Below are 19,454 nucleotides of genomic sequence, written 5' to 3'. Positions count from 1 at the left end.
CCTGGTTCCTGGCTTCAGCCTGGCAAAGGCCCAACCATGGTGGCTATTTGTTTAGTGAACTAGAGGGTGGAAGATTCTCTCTCTCTCTCTCCTCTCTCTCTAATTTTGTCTTTCAAATAAAATAAAATAAGTCTTAAAAAAAGAGTTTACAACTTAAGGCAAGTGGAGAATTAGAGTCCTGGCTGAAGTTGTTTGTTTGTGCTAATGGTAGAAAAAACAGTAAGGTCAGTTAATACGGTAATGTTTTTTTCATTTATATTCAGCTTCAATAGTAAGTACGTAGGGAAAATAAAGCTAGAATTAATGAGATCTTTTATTTATCCCAGTATTTTAAGTAAATTAATAAAAGTGCAAAGAACTTTAGGATGTGTAGAATAGAAGGAAGTAAGCTTTTAAGACACACTGGAAAATTGGACAGGCTCAATGGATTGATTAGATATCCTATTGAAAAAGTGCCCTGGGTATGCTTGTAATGGTTGTTACCAGCTAGAAACATAGGAAGTGGTCAATGGAGGTGCTTGAGTTTGACACTGCGTTGGATTCACCATTATTAGTAATGGCAAAGTCCTTTGCATAACCACAGGGAAACCATGTAGGAGATGTGAATAAAGGAAAGATCATTGTCAGAGAGGAACAATTATCCTCTATCATTGCGTGTTAGGATCACCTGTGAGTGGCTCACAATGGGGTTACATTTTAATAAGCTCATTGTTTAAAGACTATTACTTATTTGAAAGAGAGAAAAGGAGAAAAGAGAGAGACACAGATGAGAGAGAAATAGAGAGGGAGAGAGAGAGAGAGAAAGAAAGAGAGAGGGAGGGAGGGAGAAAGAGGGAGAGGAGAGAGAGCATTTTCATCCACTGGTTCACTCCTCACATGGCCCCAACAGCCAGGGCTGCCATAACACTGGCCCCTCCGATTAAAATACAGTAAGTGAAATTGTGTTTACTACATCTAACCTGAAGAGCCTCGCAGTTTACCAACGCAGCAGACATTGAAGAATTACCTGTTTTCCCCTGTGATTGTGTTGCTGACACTGAGGTCCAGCATCACATCATACAAGACTATTTATGGCACGTAGCAAGCCTGAGAAAAGATCAAAAATCTGAAATGGAAGTACATCTTCTGCTGAATCTGTATTGCATTTGCATCAACCTAAAGCAGATAACTCAGAAACACAGTAAATTGAGGACCATCTACTGTAATCACTAAACTTATGACAGATGTGGTGTTGCTTTAGTAACTGCCCAAGAAAGAAAATCTCCAAGGAATAGAGGGGAATGGCCTGGTGCTTCAAAGATAGCTACAAAAAGATGACTCAAGAAGAATTAAATATAATGTAGATATTTATCATTATTATTCATCATATTTATCACTTAAGGAAGTCCTAATTGACAGATATAAGCTTTGATAATAGTTTTGACTAGGAAATAATGTCAGCATTAATTAATGGGCAGTGAGTAGTCATATAAATATGAAGTACAATGAGCATTCGATAGTTTTGATTTTCCCAACCATGGGTAAACAACAGACCGCTGTCTAAAAGGTAATTCCGTAGCAAAGAGCAGCTTCATTAAATACATAAGGAGGAAAGAAACCAAAGTAGAGGAGCAGAGTCCATGAATGGGAGTACAATTACATTTGGAAAAACTATATAACTTCCATTATGATTGGTTAAATTTGCTATGCCTAAGTATGGGAGAAATTGATATCTAAAAGTATTACAGGATCTTCATTGTTTTTAATTCAATGAATGCACTCACTTTACTAACATTACTTCATATCCATTTTTGCCTTCACAATATTCAACATTGTCAAATTGTTCTTCAGAAGTACGGCTTCAGCCGGGGCTGCGGCTCACTAGGCTAATCCTCTGCCTGAGGTGCCGGCACTCCAGGTTCTAGTCCCAGTCAGGGCGCCGGATTCTGTCCCAGTTGCTCCTCTTCCAGTCCAGCTCTCTGCTGTGGCCCGGGAAGGCAGTGGAGGATGTCCCAAGTCCTTGGACCCTGCACCCACATGGGAGACCAGGAGAAGCACCTGGCTCCTGGCTTCGGATCAGCGTGGTGGGTCGGCCACAACACGCCGGCCGCAACAGCCATTGGGGGGTGAACCAATGGAAAAGGAAGACCTTTCTCTCTGTCTCTCTCTCTCTCACTGTCCACTCTGCCTGTCAAGAAACAAACAAACAAACAAAACCAGAAGTATGGCTTCAAATCTAAATTAAAAAGCTGAAAATGGTTTCTATTTACTATCTATATCTTACCTGAACTAAACCATAAAGGAGTAGTGAAGCAAATGACAGTTTTACATAGAAAAAAATCTTAAAGCTACTCTGAATAAGCCAAAGAATTTGCTCAGATGCTTAAGGTGATTGAGATTAATGCCCTTAATACACATTACAAACTCTGTCTAGTGGTCTATGCTTGAGTCCGCAGTAATCTAATGAATCAATCAGAGTCTATGTTTCAACTCAGCTGGTGGAAGGATAACAATAAAATGTGTGGAACAGAATTGTCCTATTGATCGCTCCTTAATCTAATCTCCTCCCTGGTATCTCCTGATCACTACATTTCTACCTCTGCAGGACTCAGGCCCTAAAGCAATGACATCTTGGATGCTATTATGTCACAATGTTCCCTAGTCCTCTCATTAAGGCCTGCCATTCATGATCACAATACAGCAATAAAAAAAATGCCATCAAGCTCTTCTCATGACTTTGAACAATTCTGTGGGAATAACACAACCAAATGCACACACCCATACACAGCAAACACACATTTCTCATCTCAGCCTAGATTTATTGACAAGAAAAGAGGAGTCCTGGTAACATATCAGGGAAAAAAAAAACACCTTGTTTTCCTCTCTCCCATCAATCAAATTAGAATTGCAGGAGTGAGAATTTGGAAATGCAGGTGCTCTATTACTTTCACGTCAGAAAATAGTCGTGTTCAAGACATTGATTATCATTTTTAAAAGGAAGAAGTTCATTTCACTGACAGTATGACCTTCAATAATGCCTGAACTCCTGCTGTCTCTAAACTGACTTTCATGTTTCAAGAAGATCTTTTTGTTCTTCAGTTATGCTTTAAAAAATGCAGTGGTGAGGTCTGGGGTCTTGCAGAAATACAAACACAGAGATCCATCCAAGGAGGAATAATAACTCCAGGTAGCAACTTTGAGAAGTAAAAGCCTATTATTTTCATGTTAAATCAATGTGGAAATACAATTATTGCATCCTTTTAATAAAAGGAATTAGTTATCTAAATTAGGGCAAATAAAGCCATTATTTGATTATTTACATAATGTATAATATGTATAGATAAATATTAATAGTGTGGCATTTTACACAATAAAGATTACCTATGATTAATAGAGGCTTGGAATAATCCATTGTTTCTTTGGAAGCTGTAAAACAATGTAAAAATCTTAAAGAGGATGTTAGTCCTGCAATCTTTGAAAATTTCAAAACTCCTTTAAACATTCTCTTACCTTTTTGTATCTAGTTATAAAATGTGTAATAAATATGCTGAAAAGGGGATAATGGCATCCAGGCATTTAACATCCTCATTTTATGACTTTTATGAACTACAATTAGATAATTACTACTAATTAGTATGTTAGAATAGCAGAATTATTAGAGTATAGAAGAGAATTAGCAATATGTTCAATGTATGGCATTCATCCAGAGATCAGTGGGGCTGACGTTTTCTTTGCTCTTTTTTGTTAACATTGAATAGAAAACTGCTCTTGCTCTTTATTAACTCCAAATGCAATGATGCCTAAAATTTTCACCAGTTTATATTTACACTATTCATGTTAGTGTCTTTGATATATTATTCTTTTCTGTAGCACAAGGTAATTCAACAATTTATTCACTGAGAACTGAAACTGAAAGCCAAAATGGCAAACTGAGCTAGGAGAACTTGTAACACTTTCAAAGTTCTTCTCTCTTTGTTTTTAAAGGAAGGTCTATTTTTGAATAATTATTGTAACAAAATTATGCTTAAAATCACAAATCTTTTCTAAGATTTTGACCATTATGTTAATGCTGTCATTACCTCAAATGTAAGGACAGCTTCGTTTTTGTATAAAATAAGGAATGAAGAGAAATAGCTGTTCTAAATAGATCAATGGAAAGAAAAAGTTAAAGATGAGGGAAGATCTAGACCAGTAATAGTAAACTGTTAATAAAGAAAATTAAAATGCCAAGTAATTTAGTGTCATAGAATATTTTTAGTGTAAGATGCTACTTATGCTACTTACATCATTTAGAGAAAGAGTTAAATAAGACAGATGAGCACTTTCCTATGGGCCTTGATTTGCAGCTGCATAGCTAGAACACTGCTTTAACAACTGGGAAAAAATGCAAATGTGTCTACTGCAGATATTCCAAGATATAGGATCCACTATCCTAGGGACAAAGCAAATGGAGCAAATTAGTCAGTAAAGGCAGTAGTGAGAACTGTTAGATATTATCTGCCATCTGAGGAACATTAAACAATATGCTGTCTGTGGGAAGGCTCACTTCAGTTATTCCTGCTCTCTCTCTTTCTCTTGCTTTTTCAAGAAGGAAAAAAGTAGAATTCCATGACATAATTTTTCATGTATCTCAATACTTTATAGCAATTCTTTATTTCAATGTTAAAGAATTCCTGTCTTTGTGTCCTTACACCCACCTTCTTCAGCTTTGGCTTTCTTTGGATTCCATATAGTTGCTTGTTAATGGAGAATCAAATGGACCTGAAACTAGTTCCAATTCTTACTTTTCCAATCAATTGCTAAATCCTGACTATTTTTATTTTTTATGTATACTTATTCATTTTAACTTATTTTAGAAAGTATATTTATTAATTTTAACTTATTTTAGAAAGCATATTTATGCTTTCATTTGCTGCTTCACTCATCAAATGCCTGCAGTAAGTAGAGCTAGGCAAGGTCAAAGGCAGGAGCCCAGAATTCCATCCGTCTCTCCTGTATGGGTGGTAAGAAGCCAACTACTTGAGCCATCTCCCCAGAACATTAGCAGGAAGCTGGATGAGAAGCAGGGTAGCCTGGCCTTGGGCTGGGCACTTCAGTATAGGATGTTGGAGCCCCAATTAATAGCTTAACCAGCTGCTACACAACACCCACCCCAATCGTAACAATTTCACTTCTTAAATATATTTTTAAAAATTTTGACCTGCTTTGCACTCTCATCAGTTAACTGTGGGTCTTCTCTTGCTTTGTTCATTGCATAGTTTCACCAGTGATCAGCCTAATTTGCCCATCTTTAATATTTTTCCATTTAGCAATATGTTTACTTAAAATTCATATACAGTGACCAGGTACTTACTTAAAGCTTAATCAAATCATTACTTTCTAATTGCCTAGAGCCCCCTGAAGTCACTTAAGAGGGCTTGAAAATCTCTTTTACTTGAAGCCCTGCTCTCTCCTTAGTTCCTCTTACCTTACCTTTAAAAACTATTTATAGTTATTCAAATGGCATCCTAAGCTTTCTCTCACACATTTCTGTTTAGATCCTCCTTATAAGCATTCTACACTTCCTTAAACCCTTCCTATCCTTAAGTTCAACGTCTAATTTTTATATGAATCAGAAGACTTTCACGGAACCTCAAGGTGAATGGAGATTATCTTCCCATTCCTATAGCTCTCTACCTGTTGATAATCCAGCCATTCTGTGTCTATTTCAGCTAATAGCAAAATATCCCAACAAATCGCCTGTGTCTTACATATATGTTTACTTGCAGAGTTTGGTGCCAATGGTAATCTAGTAATTATTTAATAAATATATGCACAAATTAATACAAATTCAATATTTGATATACTATGATATGACTTATATCATAGATTTTTTAAAATTATAACAATTACAGAAATGATTATGGTGACAGACTATAAAGCTAAATGTAGCATGATTGGAATATATTGATGTTTCAGCCAAGTTCTATAGGATACTCTAATATCCTTCTTTAATACGATTTTGTCTCCTTTTTAAAATATCATCTATTTATGTATTTGTATTTATTTGAGAAACAGACACACACACACATTCACACACAGGAGAGAGACAGAGACAGAGAAAGAGATCTGGAGGCAAGTTTTATTTGCTAGTTCATGCCTTAAATGTCTGCAACAACTGACATGGCCAGCCTGGAGACAGTAGCCCAGAACTCAATCTGGGTCTTCCACACAGGGAACAGGATCCCAACTACATGAGCCATCACTTCCTTCCTTCCAGGTACCATACTACCAGGAAGCTGGAAACCGTAGCACTTGAATCTAGAGGCTCCAATATCCAATGCAAGTTTGCCAAGTGGTAGGTTAATCATATGCCAAACATCTACCTTTCCTTTTTGTTTTATTTGCACACATAACAGGCATAGACTCTTTTTTTTTTTTTTTTTTTTGGACAGGCAGAGTGGACAGTGAGAGAGACAGACAGAAAGAAAGGTCTTCCTTTTCCGTTGGTTCACCCCGCAATGGCTGCTGTGGCCGGTGCACCACGCTGATCTGAAGCCAGGAGCCAGGTGCTTATCCTGGTCTTCCACACGGGTGCAGGGCCTAAGGACTTGGGCCATCCTGCACTGCACTCCTGGGCCACAGCAGAGAGCTGGACAGGAAGAGGAGCGATGCTGACAGAATCCAGTGCCCTGGCTGGTACTAGAACCCAGGGTGCCAGCACCGCAGGCTGAGGATTACCCTATTGAGCCGCGGCGCCAGCCAACAGTCATAGACTCTTCAGAGTTAACAGTACATTCTGTTTGCAACAATAATTGCAGTCTGCTTATAGAATAAGACCTGCTCTAAGAGAATAATTTATAGCAGAATCTCAATAGCCAAGTAGTCTAAATTTGAATGTGATCATTATTACAAACCAACAGCAAATTGCTTGACATTACACAATTTCAGTTGCGTATGTATAAAATGACGATGACAATGACTACTACATAAGTTTACTGTGTGGCATGGATAAAATACATATAAAGAAAAGTAATAATGGAGAGGATGGATAACACATTGTATAAAATAAGTGCCTGATCTTAAGGCTATTTCAACGTAGTGTGTGTGTGTGTGTGTGTGTATGCATGCATGTATTCAGAAAATGGTACATTGCCATAAAATAGAAGAAGCACAAATGAAGTGGGTATGAAATATATTCAAAACAAACCTTGAGTTTTCAGAAAAATAAGAGGCCACTTCTAATTGTGTCTAACTATGCCCAAGATAGCATTTAAGTCAGATCATGAACTCAATTGTGGGAGAAATAGACATGAAAATCATCTTGAAAGATTGAAGGGTCTATTTTGACAGTGGATTTGGTATATAGATGGGAGAAGCACAGGTTATCACACAAAAAGGTTTGAAACTAACTATTGGCTTTTGAAAGTCTGGTTTTGCAACTTGAATTTCAATATATGATAATAATTAATAGAAATATCAAGATTAGAACTGTTTCTTAGGGTTATTAAACTAGGTACAAGCATTGTTTGGATCAGAGGGCCAAAATAATCTGGAGGTATAACCAGTGATGAGATGTTTTAATACAAATTTGTTAAGTGATAAGGGCATGAATTTGGTGCCAAAAGCAATCAGAAGACAGATACTGTATTGAAAAGATTTGTCATACTTTTTCTAATTTATGTTGAAAGGGATTATTTGAGAATAATTTGATTAAATGCAGACATTCTCTCATTTTATGGAATTGCTTTAACATAAGAAAAATATAAAATTTATACTTTCTTAAAGCATTTTTTTCAGTCTCTCTGCCTAATTTTATTTTATTTATTCAGCAAAGGTATGTGAAACAAAATTTAGAAAGTTAAGTTGCATTAGGAAAACAAATGGAAGTATCAACTCTGCGAGCACCATTGCATGTTCACCTAGAGTGGACAATGAATAAAATGACACGGATCACCCTTGTTGGCCTTACAAGATACACTCAAATTGTCCAAACACATCAGTTTCTTTGTTGTTGTAAATGCTTTTTAATGAAATTGTTACTTCACTTACTACACCTGCTATGTTCTGACAGTAAATAGTGCTATCTACTTAGTAAAATCACTGACATTAGAAAGTTTAGCAGATGTTTTAGGGCACAGACACAATTCTCATCATGAGTGAATTCAGGAATAAATTTTAACACCAATTTGTCATTTAATTTTTTTCTTCCTGATCTGTCTTGTAATTAAAGGGCCAGAGTGCAATGCTTTGAATATGGAGTGGCTTCTGAAATATGACACTTTGGTAAGGGCATTTTGTAGGCTGTCTGATTCACAGTCACCCTTTCTTGTACTTCAGCTTTAGAAAATTTGTAATTTAAAAAGCCTCAGGAAAGAGCTCTTGGGCTGATATATTTTGAAACACATTATCTCCATAAAAATGTCTCCCCATTAGATTTTGCTGTGTCCAAAGCAATAATTAAACATAGCACTTTGCATTTCTGTGATCATTGATAGATATCATCCCTTAGAGTGAAAAGGCTAGAATTTGTTGTTTCTCTGAGACAGAGAAAAGAGTTTAAAATGTGAAAGTTTCTTCTTCTTTTTTTTTTTTTTTTTGACAGGCAGAGTGGACAGTGAGAGAGAGAGACAGAGAGAAAGGTCTTCCTTTGCCATGGGTTCACCCTCCAATGGCCGCTGCGGCCGGCGCACTGCGGCCGGCGCACTGCGCTGATTCGAAGGCAGGAGCCAGGTGCTTCTCCTGGTCTCCCATGCAGTGCAGGGCCCAAGCACTTGGGCCATCCTCCACTGCATTCCCTGGCCATAGCAGAGAGCTGTCCTGGAAGAGGGGCAACTGGGACAGAATCCGGCGCCCTGACTGGGACTAGAACCCGGTGTGCTGGCGCTGCAAGGCGGAGGATTAGCCTAGTGAGTTGTGGCACCGGCCTGAAAGTTTCTTACTACATATTTAATCACATTCTATGACTATCATGATCTCTCAGAAGTGATCACTTCATTAACGTCCAGAAATGGAAAAATAGGGCCTGGTGCTGTGGTGTAGTAAGCTAAGCCTCTGCCTTTGGCACCAGAATCCAGTATGGGTGTTGGTTTGTATCCCAGATGCTCCACTTCTGATCCAGCTCACTGCTGATGGCCTGGAAAGGCAGTGGAAGATGGCCTAAGTGCTTGGGCCTCTGCACTTGTGTGGGTGACCAAGAAAAGCTCATGTCTCCTGGCTTGGGGTCAGCCCAGCTCCAGCCATTGTGTCCATTTGGGGAGTGAACTAGCTGATGGACCTCTCTTTGTCCTCGCTTTCTCTGTCTGTAGCTCTGCATATCAAATAAATAAATAAATACATCTTTTAAAAAATGGAAAAATAAAAGCACACTAATATCTTTAGTTATTGCATGAAGCATCTAGCAAGAAGAGCATGGTGCTCCAAATTAGGAAATAAGAATTCAGTTCCAGTTCTACCACTTTCTAGTTAGGTTATCAATGTGGATTGTCTAACACTTCTGAATCTTATTTCCTCACGTATGAAAAATTCACAGAATGCTGTGTGAACTAAATAAGTAGAGTATAGCACATAGCCTGGCTAACTGCTTCTGAAACACATGATTCAGAAGTTGAGTGCTCAATCAAGGACTGATCCCATTCACTCTATAGATTTCAATATGTATAATCTTAAGGAATTTAGCACAAAATTGATAAATTTTAGTGATTTAACAGATGTACATTGAGTTGCTACTCTTTGTCATACACTTTTCTGGGCACTAAGTATAATGCAATGAATAAAATAAACTCCCAGCTTTTGCAGAGCATGGCTCTGTTGAACGCAGAACAGTAGGATGGTAGTAAAGGACTAAGCCTGCTGCTTCCTGTGGCAATAAGTTTTAGGGAGAAAGGTGAAGTAGCTTAGGGGCTTCAGAGTGACGTAAACGGAAGGCAGGTATTTCTTTAGGTAAAGTTGTGAGAGAAAGAAACCCAGATTAAGGGACATTTGAGCAGAGTCAATACAGCTCCCTTGCAAATTATGGAGTTCATTCTGCAACAAAGGAAATGAGTTTAGAAATGGGTCTGAGGTGGAATAAGCCCTGGGATGTCCATCCAACCGGAATTCTGTTAGGTACTACATTACTTGCCCTAAAAGATTTTAAATAAATTAATTAAATACATGCATGGGGATGTCCTAAACACTTAAAGGATGTGATCAATGAGGAACTTCCCGGGTAAGTAGCTGACGCACAGGATGAAAATACGTACACAGATGCAGGCATTTGGTGCAGTGGTTAGGACCCAGCTTGGAAACCTGCATCTGATGTCAGTGTGCCTGTGATTGACTGGTGACTCTGCTTTTGGTCAAACTTCCTGTTCATGTGCTCCCTGGGAGGCTGCAGTTGATGCCTTCTGCACTTGTGCCTCCAGCACACACATGGAAGATGTCAATGGAGTTTCTGAATCCTGGATTCAACATGGCCCACATCCGCAGTTCTGGGTCTCCTAGGTGGGCAGCAGTGACCCAAGTACTTGAAATATAATCTACTGATCCATGGGACATGGATTGGAATGAAAGTTAGACTTTAACCCAGGTACATTGATATGGATATAGGTGTCCCAGCAGGTGCTTTAACCTGCTGGGTCACAACATCAATATATAAAGACAGTTTTAATCCCCAAATTATAATTAATTCAATTGTCAAATATGTAATTAAGATTAATCTTTGTTAGATTTATTCATTTCGTATGTCATGATCACTGATATCAAGCATACTTACCTTCATGTTGTTTGTTTTTTTGTATCTTTTTTTGATTTTGGATAGTATTCTTTCATTTTGCTTTATTCTAAGCAATGGAGATATAATATGCATGATGAAATCTGAAAAAAAGGCACAATGTATATGTGAAATTTGTTAGAGATGAAACAGCACCTTTCTGGAATCCAATATTTTAAGATTCTTATTATTCTCAGCATAAAACATTTATTTCATAGAAGACAATCTTTCTGATCAGATTTTGCCTTAATTTGTTGATTTTTGATGTATTCTGAAAAATACATGAGAATTAGGCTGTAGTTATTAATATACAGCTCTGTATATATCGTCCCTCCTTCCTTTACATAACAACATTTTTCTTTTAGATATAAAATTTATGTCTGTTTTTTAATGTTATATAAGGTGAACAAATTCCATGTATTTCATTGATACAGATTTAGGAGCATAATGATACTTCCCACCCTGCACTCAGTCCTGCCTACACTCCTACCCGCCCATACTCCCACCCTCCCTCCTCTTTCCTTATATTCTTTTTTTTTTTTTTTAAGGATTTTTTTATTTGACAGATAGAATTACAGACAGTGAGAGAGAGAGAGAGAGAGACAGAAAGTCTTCCTTCCTTTGGTTCACCCCCCAAATGGTTGCAACGGCTGGAGCTATGCACATCTGAAGCCAGGAGCCAGGTGCCTCCTTCCTGGTCTCCCATGAGGGTGCAGGGGCCCAAGCATTTGGGCTATCCTCCACTGCTATCCCAAGCTGGAAGAAGCTGGACTGGAAGAGGAGCAACCGGGACTAGAACCAGCGCCCATATTGGATGCTGACACTGCAGGCGGAGGATTAACTTAGTGCGCCACGGTACCAGCCCCCCCTTTCTTATTTTTTTTCTCTTAATGTTTACAGTGACAGACTTTCAGTTTACTTTATTAATAAGATTAATAATAATTATTTTATTAATAAGATTAATCATCCACTAAATAAAAAATTCAACAAACAATAAGAAAGAAACCTATTCCTCAACAGTAGAGACAAGGGTTATAAACAACAATCAATTCTCAGAATGTCAATTTTGCTCATACGCATTACATTTTTCTGTACTCTATTAGCTCCTGCAGATCAGGGAAACATTGTATTTGTCTTTTGGGAATTGTTTTTTTTTTTCACTAAATATAATGAGTTACAGTTGCATCCATTTAGTTGCAAAAGACAGGATTTCATTCTTCATTTACAGCTGAGTAGTATTCCATAGTGTATATATACCACATTTTTTATTCAGTCATAGGTTGATGGAAATCTGGGTTGATTCTGTAACTTATTGTGAATTGAGCTATAATAAAAATGGGGGTAGATATAACTCTTTCATATGTTTATTTCATTTCCTTTCATTTCCCAGGAGTGGGATGGTTGGGTCATATGGTAAGTCTATTTTAAGATTTTTGAAGCATCTCCATACTGTCTTTCACAATGGCTGTCCTAATTTGCATTCTCATAAAGAGTGGATTAGGGTACTTTTTTCCCTATGTCCTCTCCAGCACTTATTTATTTATTTATTTATTTAAGATTTGTTAATTTATTTGAAAGGCAGAGTTACAGAGAAGTAGAAGCAGAGAGGGGCAGAGAGAGAGAGAGAGAGAGAGAGAGATCGATCTTCCACTCTCTGGTTCACTCCCCAAATGGTAGCTGAACAGATCCAAAACCAGGAGCTAGGAGATTCTTCCAGGTCTCCCATACCAGTGCAGGGGCACATGGACTTGGACCAGCCTCTACTGCTTTCCCAGGCCATAGCAGAGAGCTAGATGAGAAATGGAGTAACCAGAACCTGAACTGGAGCTGATATGGGATGCCAACAGTGCAGATGGCAGCTTTCTCTGCTATGCCACAGTGCCAACCTCTGTTTTTTGAATTCTGTATGAAAGCCACTATAACTGGAATAAGGTGAAGTCTCACTGTGGTTTTTATTTGCTTTTCCCTGAAGGCTAGTGTTCCTGACCATTTTCTCAAGTGTCTCTTGACCATTTGAATGTTATCTTTAGAAAAATGCCTTGTTCAAGTCCTTTGCCCATTTCTTAACTGGATTATTTTTTTGTTGTCGTTGAGTTTCTTGAGCTTCTTATTGATTCTGGATACTAATTGTTGATCAGTAGCACAGTTTGCAAGCATTTTGCCTCATCCTGTCATTTGCCTGTTCACTTCATTGGATAGTTCCTTTGCAGTGCAGAGACTCTTAGCTTGATGCAATTTCATCTATATTTACTTTGATTGCCTATGATTCTGGGGTCTTTTCCAAGAAGTCTTTGCCTATGCCAATGTCTTACAGAGTCTCCCCAATGTTCTCCTCTAGTAACTTCAGGTGGTAATTTTATATCCTTGATCCATTGTGAGTTGGATTTTGCATATGGTATTAGGTAGGGGTCTTGTTTCATACTTCTGCACCTGGAAATCCAGTTTTCCCAGCACCATTTGTTGAAGAGACTGTTCATGCTCCAGCGATTTATTTTAGCCCCTTTGTCAAAGATTAGTTGATTGTAGATGCATCTATTGATTTCTGGAGTTTCTATTCTGTTCCATGGGCCCACATTTTTATTTTTGTGCCAGTACCAGGATTTTGTTTTTTAGATTTTTATTAATTTTTTGACAGGTAGAATTACAGAAAGTGTGAGAGAGAGACAGAGAGAAAGGTATTCTTTCCATTGGTTCACTCCCCAAATGGCTGCTAGGGCTGGTGCTGTGCTGATCCGAAGCCAGGAGCCATGTGCCTCCTCCTGGTCTCCCATGTGGATGCAGGGGCCCAAGCATCTGGGCCATCCTCCACTGCTTTCCCAGGCCACAGCAGAGAGCTGGACTGGAAGAGGAGCAACCGGGACTAGAACCGGTGCCCATAGGGGACACCGGTGATGCAGGCGGAAGATTAACCTAAGTGTGCCAAGGTGCCGGCCCCAGGCTTTTTTGATTATTAATGCTCTGTAGTGTGTCTTGAAATCTGGTATCGTGATACCTCTGGCTTTGTTTTTGTTGTTTAAGATTGCTTTAGCTATTCAGGTATCTGTGTTTCTACATGAATTTTAGCATAGTTTCTTCTAGATCTGAGAAGAATGCTGTAGTATTTTGATTGGAATCACATTGATTCTGTGATTACAAATGAATCACATTTTTTTCCACTCTATAGAAACTAGGCACATGCAAATAACTCTTACAGTTTTATTTTTCTAAAATCTCTATAGCTTTCTGTGTACTTTCCAAATTCTGTTTTAAGGTATATATTATGACACTGTAGGGAGAGATTAAGTTTTGAGGAAGGAAGACTGAGTTGGTTTGGCTTGGTTTGAATGGCCTCAAAGACCATGATTAGAGACTTGGTCTCCACAATGTTGATTTCAGGAGTTGTGGAATCTCTAGCAGGTGCTGCTTAGTGTGAGGTCCTTCTGTCCTTCAACATGTGCTTTTGGAGACTACTTCTCACAACAGAGATGCTGCATAAAGCCTGACTTTCACCAATTTCACTCTGCCCCTGACTGGGGATGTACTCCTGACATCTGACACGTGTACCCACCACTGCGATCCCCCAGATCTCCCTGGGGTATTCACCAGCACTGAGCTGATGCAGGCACCACACCCTTAAATCTCTGAAACTGTGAGCTCAATAAACCGTTTCTGATTATAAAGTTAGCTGTGTGGGGTATTTGCTACACTTAGATAAAGCTGACTAATAGAAAGATTCATCTTAAAGTCAGTAACTTGAATTGCACTCTTAGTTTTGCTGCTAACTAACAATCATTTGGGGGAACTCAGAATTTTCTGGTCTTCGGTTTTCTTTCTTGTATTCCGAAGTGATAGTTTTCTAGAATGTTTCCATATAATAACTACCTGTGATTCGGTGATATTTAAAAGTACTCATAATTACCAAATGTTGTATTAACTTTTGTTGTTTTAGGTATTACATGTTTCAGATATATCCTGATATCTAAATATAATGTTGACATTCTTAATTTCATACTTAAACTTGGCTATCATGAAGTATGAATATTTTAAACTATTCACAAACAGGTAGATGCCCTATACCAATATGATATAACCCACTTTATTATTATTCTGAATTCTTTTATCCCTTGTTATATTTTTCTATCATTTACTTACCTTCCTATATGGATTAATTTTATAAAAAAAGGAATACATCTTTCTATAATATTATGATTATAGCACAATTGCAAAGCAGTTAAATATAACTAGCCATATTGATATGTGCTTCCTTCGCTAAAGACAATGAATAACAGAATGAATGTTAAATTGTTTTAAACTAGAACAGTGATTTATTATTGTCATCAAGTAAAAGAGCCATATACAGAAACCCAACCACAAAATTCAGTGATAGATTTCTTTAGACATCTTACATGCAAACTCAATTTGAGCCCTATTAAATCAAAGGGAAATAAGTCAGGTAATGTCAGGTCTTATAAATGCTTGATCCCACCATTATTTCCACAGCAACTTGATTTAATGTAAATATCATTGTGTGATAAAACTGGATTAAATCAAGTAAAAATGGGATTGAAGAGGAGGGAAAAGGACTTAACTAAAATAACTATTCTGTGTGAGTCTCTGTTAGTGAGTTTTCCACAGCAAAATACCATTTCAGAGTATTATGGCATAAAAATGCATGCCTTTTGCTGGTAAAAGTTTAAATTTACTCATTAATTTATTTGTTTTTCCTGACACGTTCCATTTAGACTCTAGGACAAGAGTAAACAAGATTCTTTATGCCCTTTTTGTCTCAGAAATTCTGTGTTAGAAGGAGAGATATACATTAACCTTTTGAAGCATTTACATTATAAAAATTAAATAAATTTTCAAGTTAGTCAAACTAAGAAATTTAAAATCCTCGTAACAGTGCAATAGTTGAGATCATTCTATATACAATTATACTCCTGGTTGCATTTTAAGTTAAATTTTTAGAAGACTTTATATATTTTTTATTTTTTAAAAGATTTATTTATTTGAGAGTCAGAGTTACACAGAAAGAGGAGAGGCAGAGAGACAGAGAGAGAGAGAGGTCTTCCATCTAATGGTTCAATCCCCAATTGGCCATGATGACCAGAGCTATGTTGATATGAAACCAAGAGCCAGGAGCTTCTTCCAGGTCTCCCATGCGGGTGCAGGTGCCCAAGCACTTGGCCATCTTCTACTGCTTTCCCAGGCCAGAGCAGAGAGCTGGATGGGAAGTGGAGCAGCTGGGTCTGGAACCAGCGCCCATATGGGATGTTGGCGCTTCAGGCCAGGGCTTTAACCCACTTTGCCACAGCGCCGGCCCCTAGAAGTCTTTAAAACAATGTTGAGATCACTTTCGTTTTATGAAAGCTGGAAACAATTGTTGTTAATTCATACACAGTATTAGAAATAACACAACTGAACAAAACAGGAACAAAAAAATAATATATTCTTTTTATACAAATGGGATAAAAATTTTTCTGTAGATTATTGCTAGGGAACTATTAGCTGAATAACTAGAAAGTTAGATACAAATTCTGTTTCTGATTCTTAAAAAGTGATTTATTTTGTGGCTAGGGTTTAAATATATGTGAATTACTAACATCTTGAGCACAAATACACAGACATGTTGTAACACATACTAATCATTTTAATATAGGATCATTATTTAAAGATAATCATATTGCTATTGATAATTCTATTACATTATCATAAACATAGTGGATAAACAAAAACAACGTTGGTTTATCACACTAACTGTATTTGTACATTTGGTATTTTTAAGCTATTCTGATTACTTCATCTGTAATTCTATAAATTATATAGTAATTCATAAAATATACTTTATATATTATGAAATATACAACTAATATAATAAACAAGATTAGAGTAAATATGCTGTTAGAAGCTATAATATGATAGCCTATTTCTTTGTTTAGTAGACATTGGTAATCATACTACATTTCAGAAAGCATCCCACTATGAAATGTTTATAACAAAGTATTTTCAAGGTTGAAAGTTAATTGAGTTAAAGAACCTTTTAAACAGGATAGACTATCATGTCATATGTATTTGTCTCTTGTACATTCCAAGTTATTTCATTCTCTCTACCGTAGTTTATTAATGGCAAGGAGGATGCTACAATGAGCTAAGCATAGAATGAACAAATTTTGGAAACTGAAGAATGTTATTTCCTAAAATATGGTTGAACAATTTTGAGTATATATTAACTCATTCTTTTAAGATTTTTCCTGCACAATTGTTCTAAATTATGAAGTCCTTGTCTCTTTCATTCTTTATTAACATAGTGATATGAATACTTTTTATAAGGTAATTATAAGGATTACATAATTCCAGAAATGCCTATTGAAAATAACATTATTAGATAAGATGTCACTTTATGTTTATTATTATTATTACTATATTATTATCATCATTACTGTAATGATTTCAGAGATTTTAGAAGACTGATTCAAGTAAACTTCTGCTTAGAAACAAAGAGATGACTGGCCTTCAAAAGGGGTGATTTCTTATGGTTAATGATACATTTGAGGCTCTTCAATAAGTTCATAATAAGAAAAAATATTTATGTATTTCAGAAGTTTTATACCAAAATAACATCATCTTTTATTCCTATTTTTCAAGAAACTTTTGAAATATTCTCATACACATACCAGTATTAGCTAGGATTTTCCTTTCCCATATGATGGCATATGTTCTCATTTTAACATATGCCTTCAGCATATTTTTAAAAATAATTTCTCATGGAAGATATTTTTACCTTATTAATTTTTTCATTTGGATAAAGGAGGTATGTGAGATGAGGACATACATATCCCTCCTTGTTCATATCTCTAGGCATAACCTCAGTCTACCTATACCTCAGATAGAATAATTCCTATAAGTCCAAGTTGCTACCCAATTATGTGACATCTCTGTATGTATTTCCTGTCTATTATGATATTCTGAAAATTGAAACTTGCCTCTTCTCTTTTGAGAATATTTCCATTATCACTGTCAGCAATTTCTTCATAGTTTCTAACTATGTTACCATAATGGTTGCCTTGGAAAATCCCTTTCAGTACTCCTTGAAACAAGCTGTCATCACAATCAGTATTTTATATATATATATATATATATATATATACACACATATATATGTATATACTTGCAATTTATGATGAAGATAATGATGAATAAATGATGAAGATAACAATAATTAGAATAGTTGCAATTTTTTAATTTTGAAAATTAATTTGAAAGACAGAGCTACAGAGAAAAAGAGAGTAAGAGCAGGATGGTCAGAGAAAGAGGTCTTCCATTCACAGTTTCACAACAGCTGGGGCTTGCCCAGGCTAAAGCCAGGAGCCAGGAGCCTCTTCTTGGTCTCGCACATGGCTGCACGGGCCTAAGCACTTGGGCCATCCTCTGCTGCTTTCCCAGGCACATCAGCAGGGAGATGGATCAGATGTTGAGCAGCTGGGACTTAAACTGGTGCCCATATGGGATACTGGCTCTTCAAGCCATGGCTTTAACCCCCTGCTCTACAGTGGCTGCACCAGAATGTTTTTTACTACTTTTAATTCTAACTTTGTTACATACAATAACTCATTCACAGTTATATTAAGTCCACAGAAGAATCTTCTGTCGTCATAATAATTTATAGGGAAAGTGAGTCACAATAAGCGATCAAGTGATTTCTGAATGATACAGCAAGGGCAACGTTGGAAAAAATGTCTAAATTCATTTACTAAAAGCCTATGGTTGAATGATCTCTAAAAAAGCTGATTATAGTCTTTATTAGTACTATCATGCCATTGATTTATTGCCACTGTGTGTAGCATATTTGTTGTAGCATCCTTTATGGTATCTTGTTAAATTATTTATCAATAGCATAAGTTACCTGTATATATAATTTAAGTAAAATATGTTTTATTACTTTGATGGAAATAAAGATAAAATCAAATGAATTTATAAAAATATATCATTTATTTTAAACTTTAAATGTTTTAAATTAAATACATATAAATAACAAAATGAGTAAATCTTTTCCCTGCATGTATCTGGTCAACTTGAATGAGTCAACCCTATCCTACTGCAGACTGATATGAACTTTTTCTATTTTTATACAATTTTCCAAAATGATGAATGAAATAAAGCATAATTCCTTTAACAGTCTACACAGTAATTACACTGATGGAAAATTTAGCATATGAAACAGTAAAATAGTCCTTTTGTTTACCTAAAATATTCAAATTATGCCTGAAATATCCTGGATGCCAGGTCTAGAACATAAAACTACACCTGTTGAGAATATCCAAAGATAATTTCTAAAAATATAATGATTATATACACTTCATAATGCAAATCTCCATTTTTTTCTTTCTGAATTGAGAAGGTTTATTAATAAAGCAGGCACACACTCAAGTAAAAATTGCATCCCTTTAGTACAATCCTGGGTTATACGAAAATAAATTCATTCTTATATTTTGAAAATTACAAAACTTACTGAAGAGAGGACGCAGTCATGAATTTATTGTGCTTTATTTGAAAACATTTTTCAAATGCTTAAATTGAGCATTGTTTATTTAAAATTGTTTTCTTTACTTCCTGTCTTCAGATTTGTTTGACTATTAAGTAAAATATAAGAGAAACTATATTTACATCATTTACTCTTAGTTTGGTAGCAATGTGACAGGGATAACAATAACAGTTTAACAATCTAGTCCCAAATCCAGTATAAAAATTGTCATGTCTTAAAAAA

Source organism: Oryctolagus cuniculus, chromosome 3 (genome assembly GCF_051225735.1).
Source record: "Oryctolagus cuniculus isolate XC-2025 breed Fujian yellow rabbit chromosome 3, ASM5122573v1, whole genome shotgun sequence".
NCBI classification, from domain to species: domain Eukaryota; kingdom Metazoa; phylum Chordata; class Mammalia; order Lagomorpha; family Leporidae; genus Oryctolagus; species Oryctolagus cuniculus.
The sequence above is the reverse complement of the archived record's forward strand: the minus strand, read 5'-3'. Positions refer to the sequence as shown.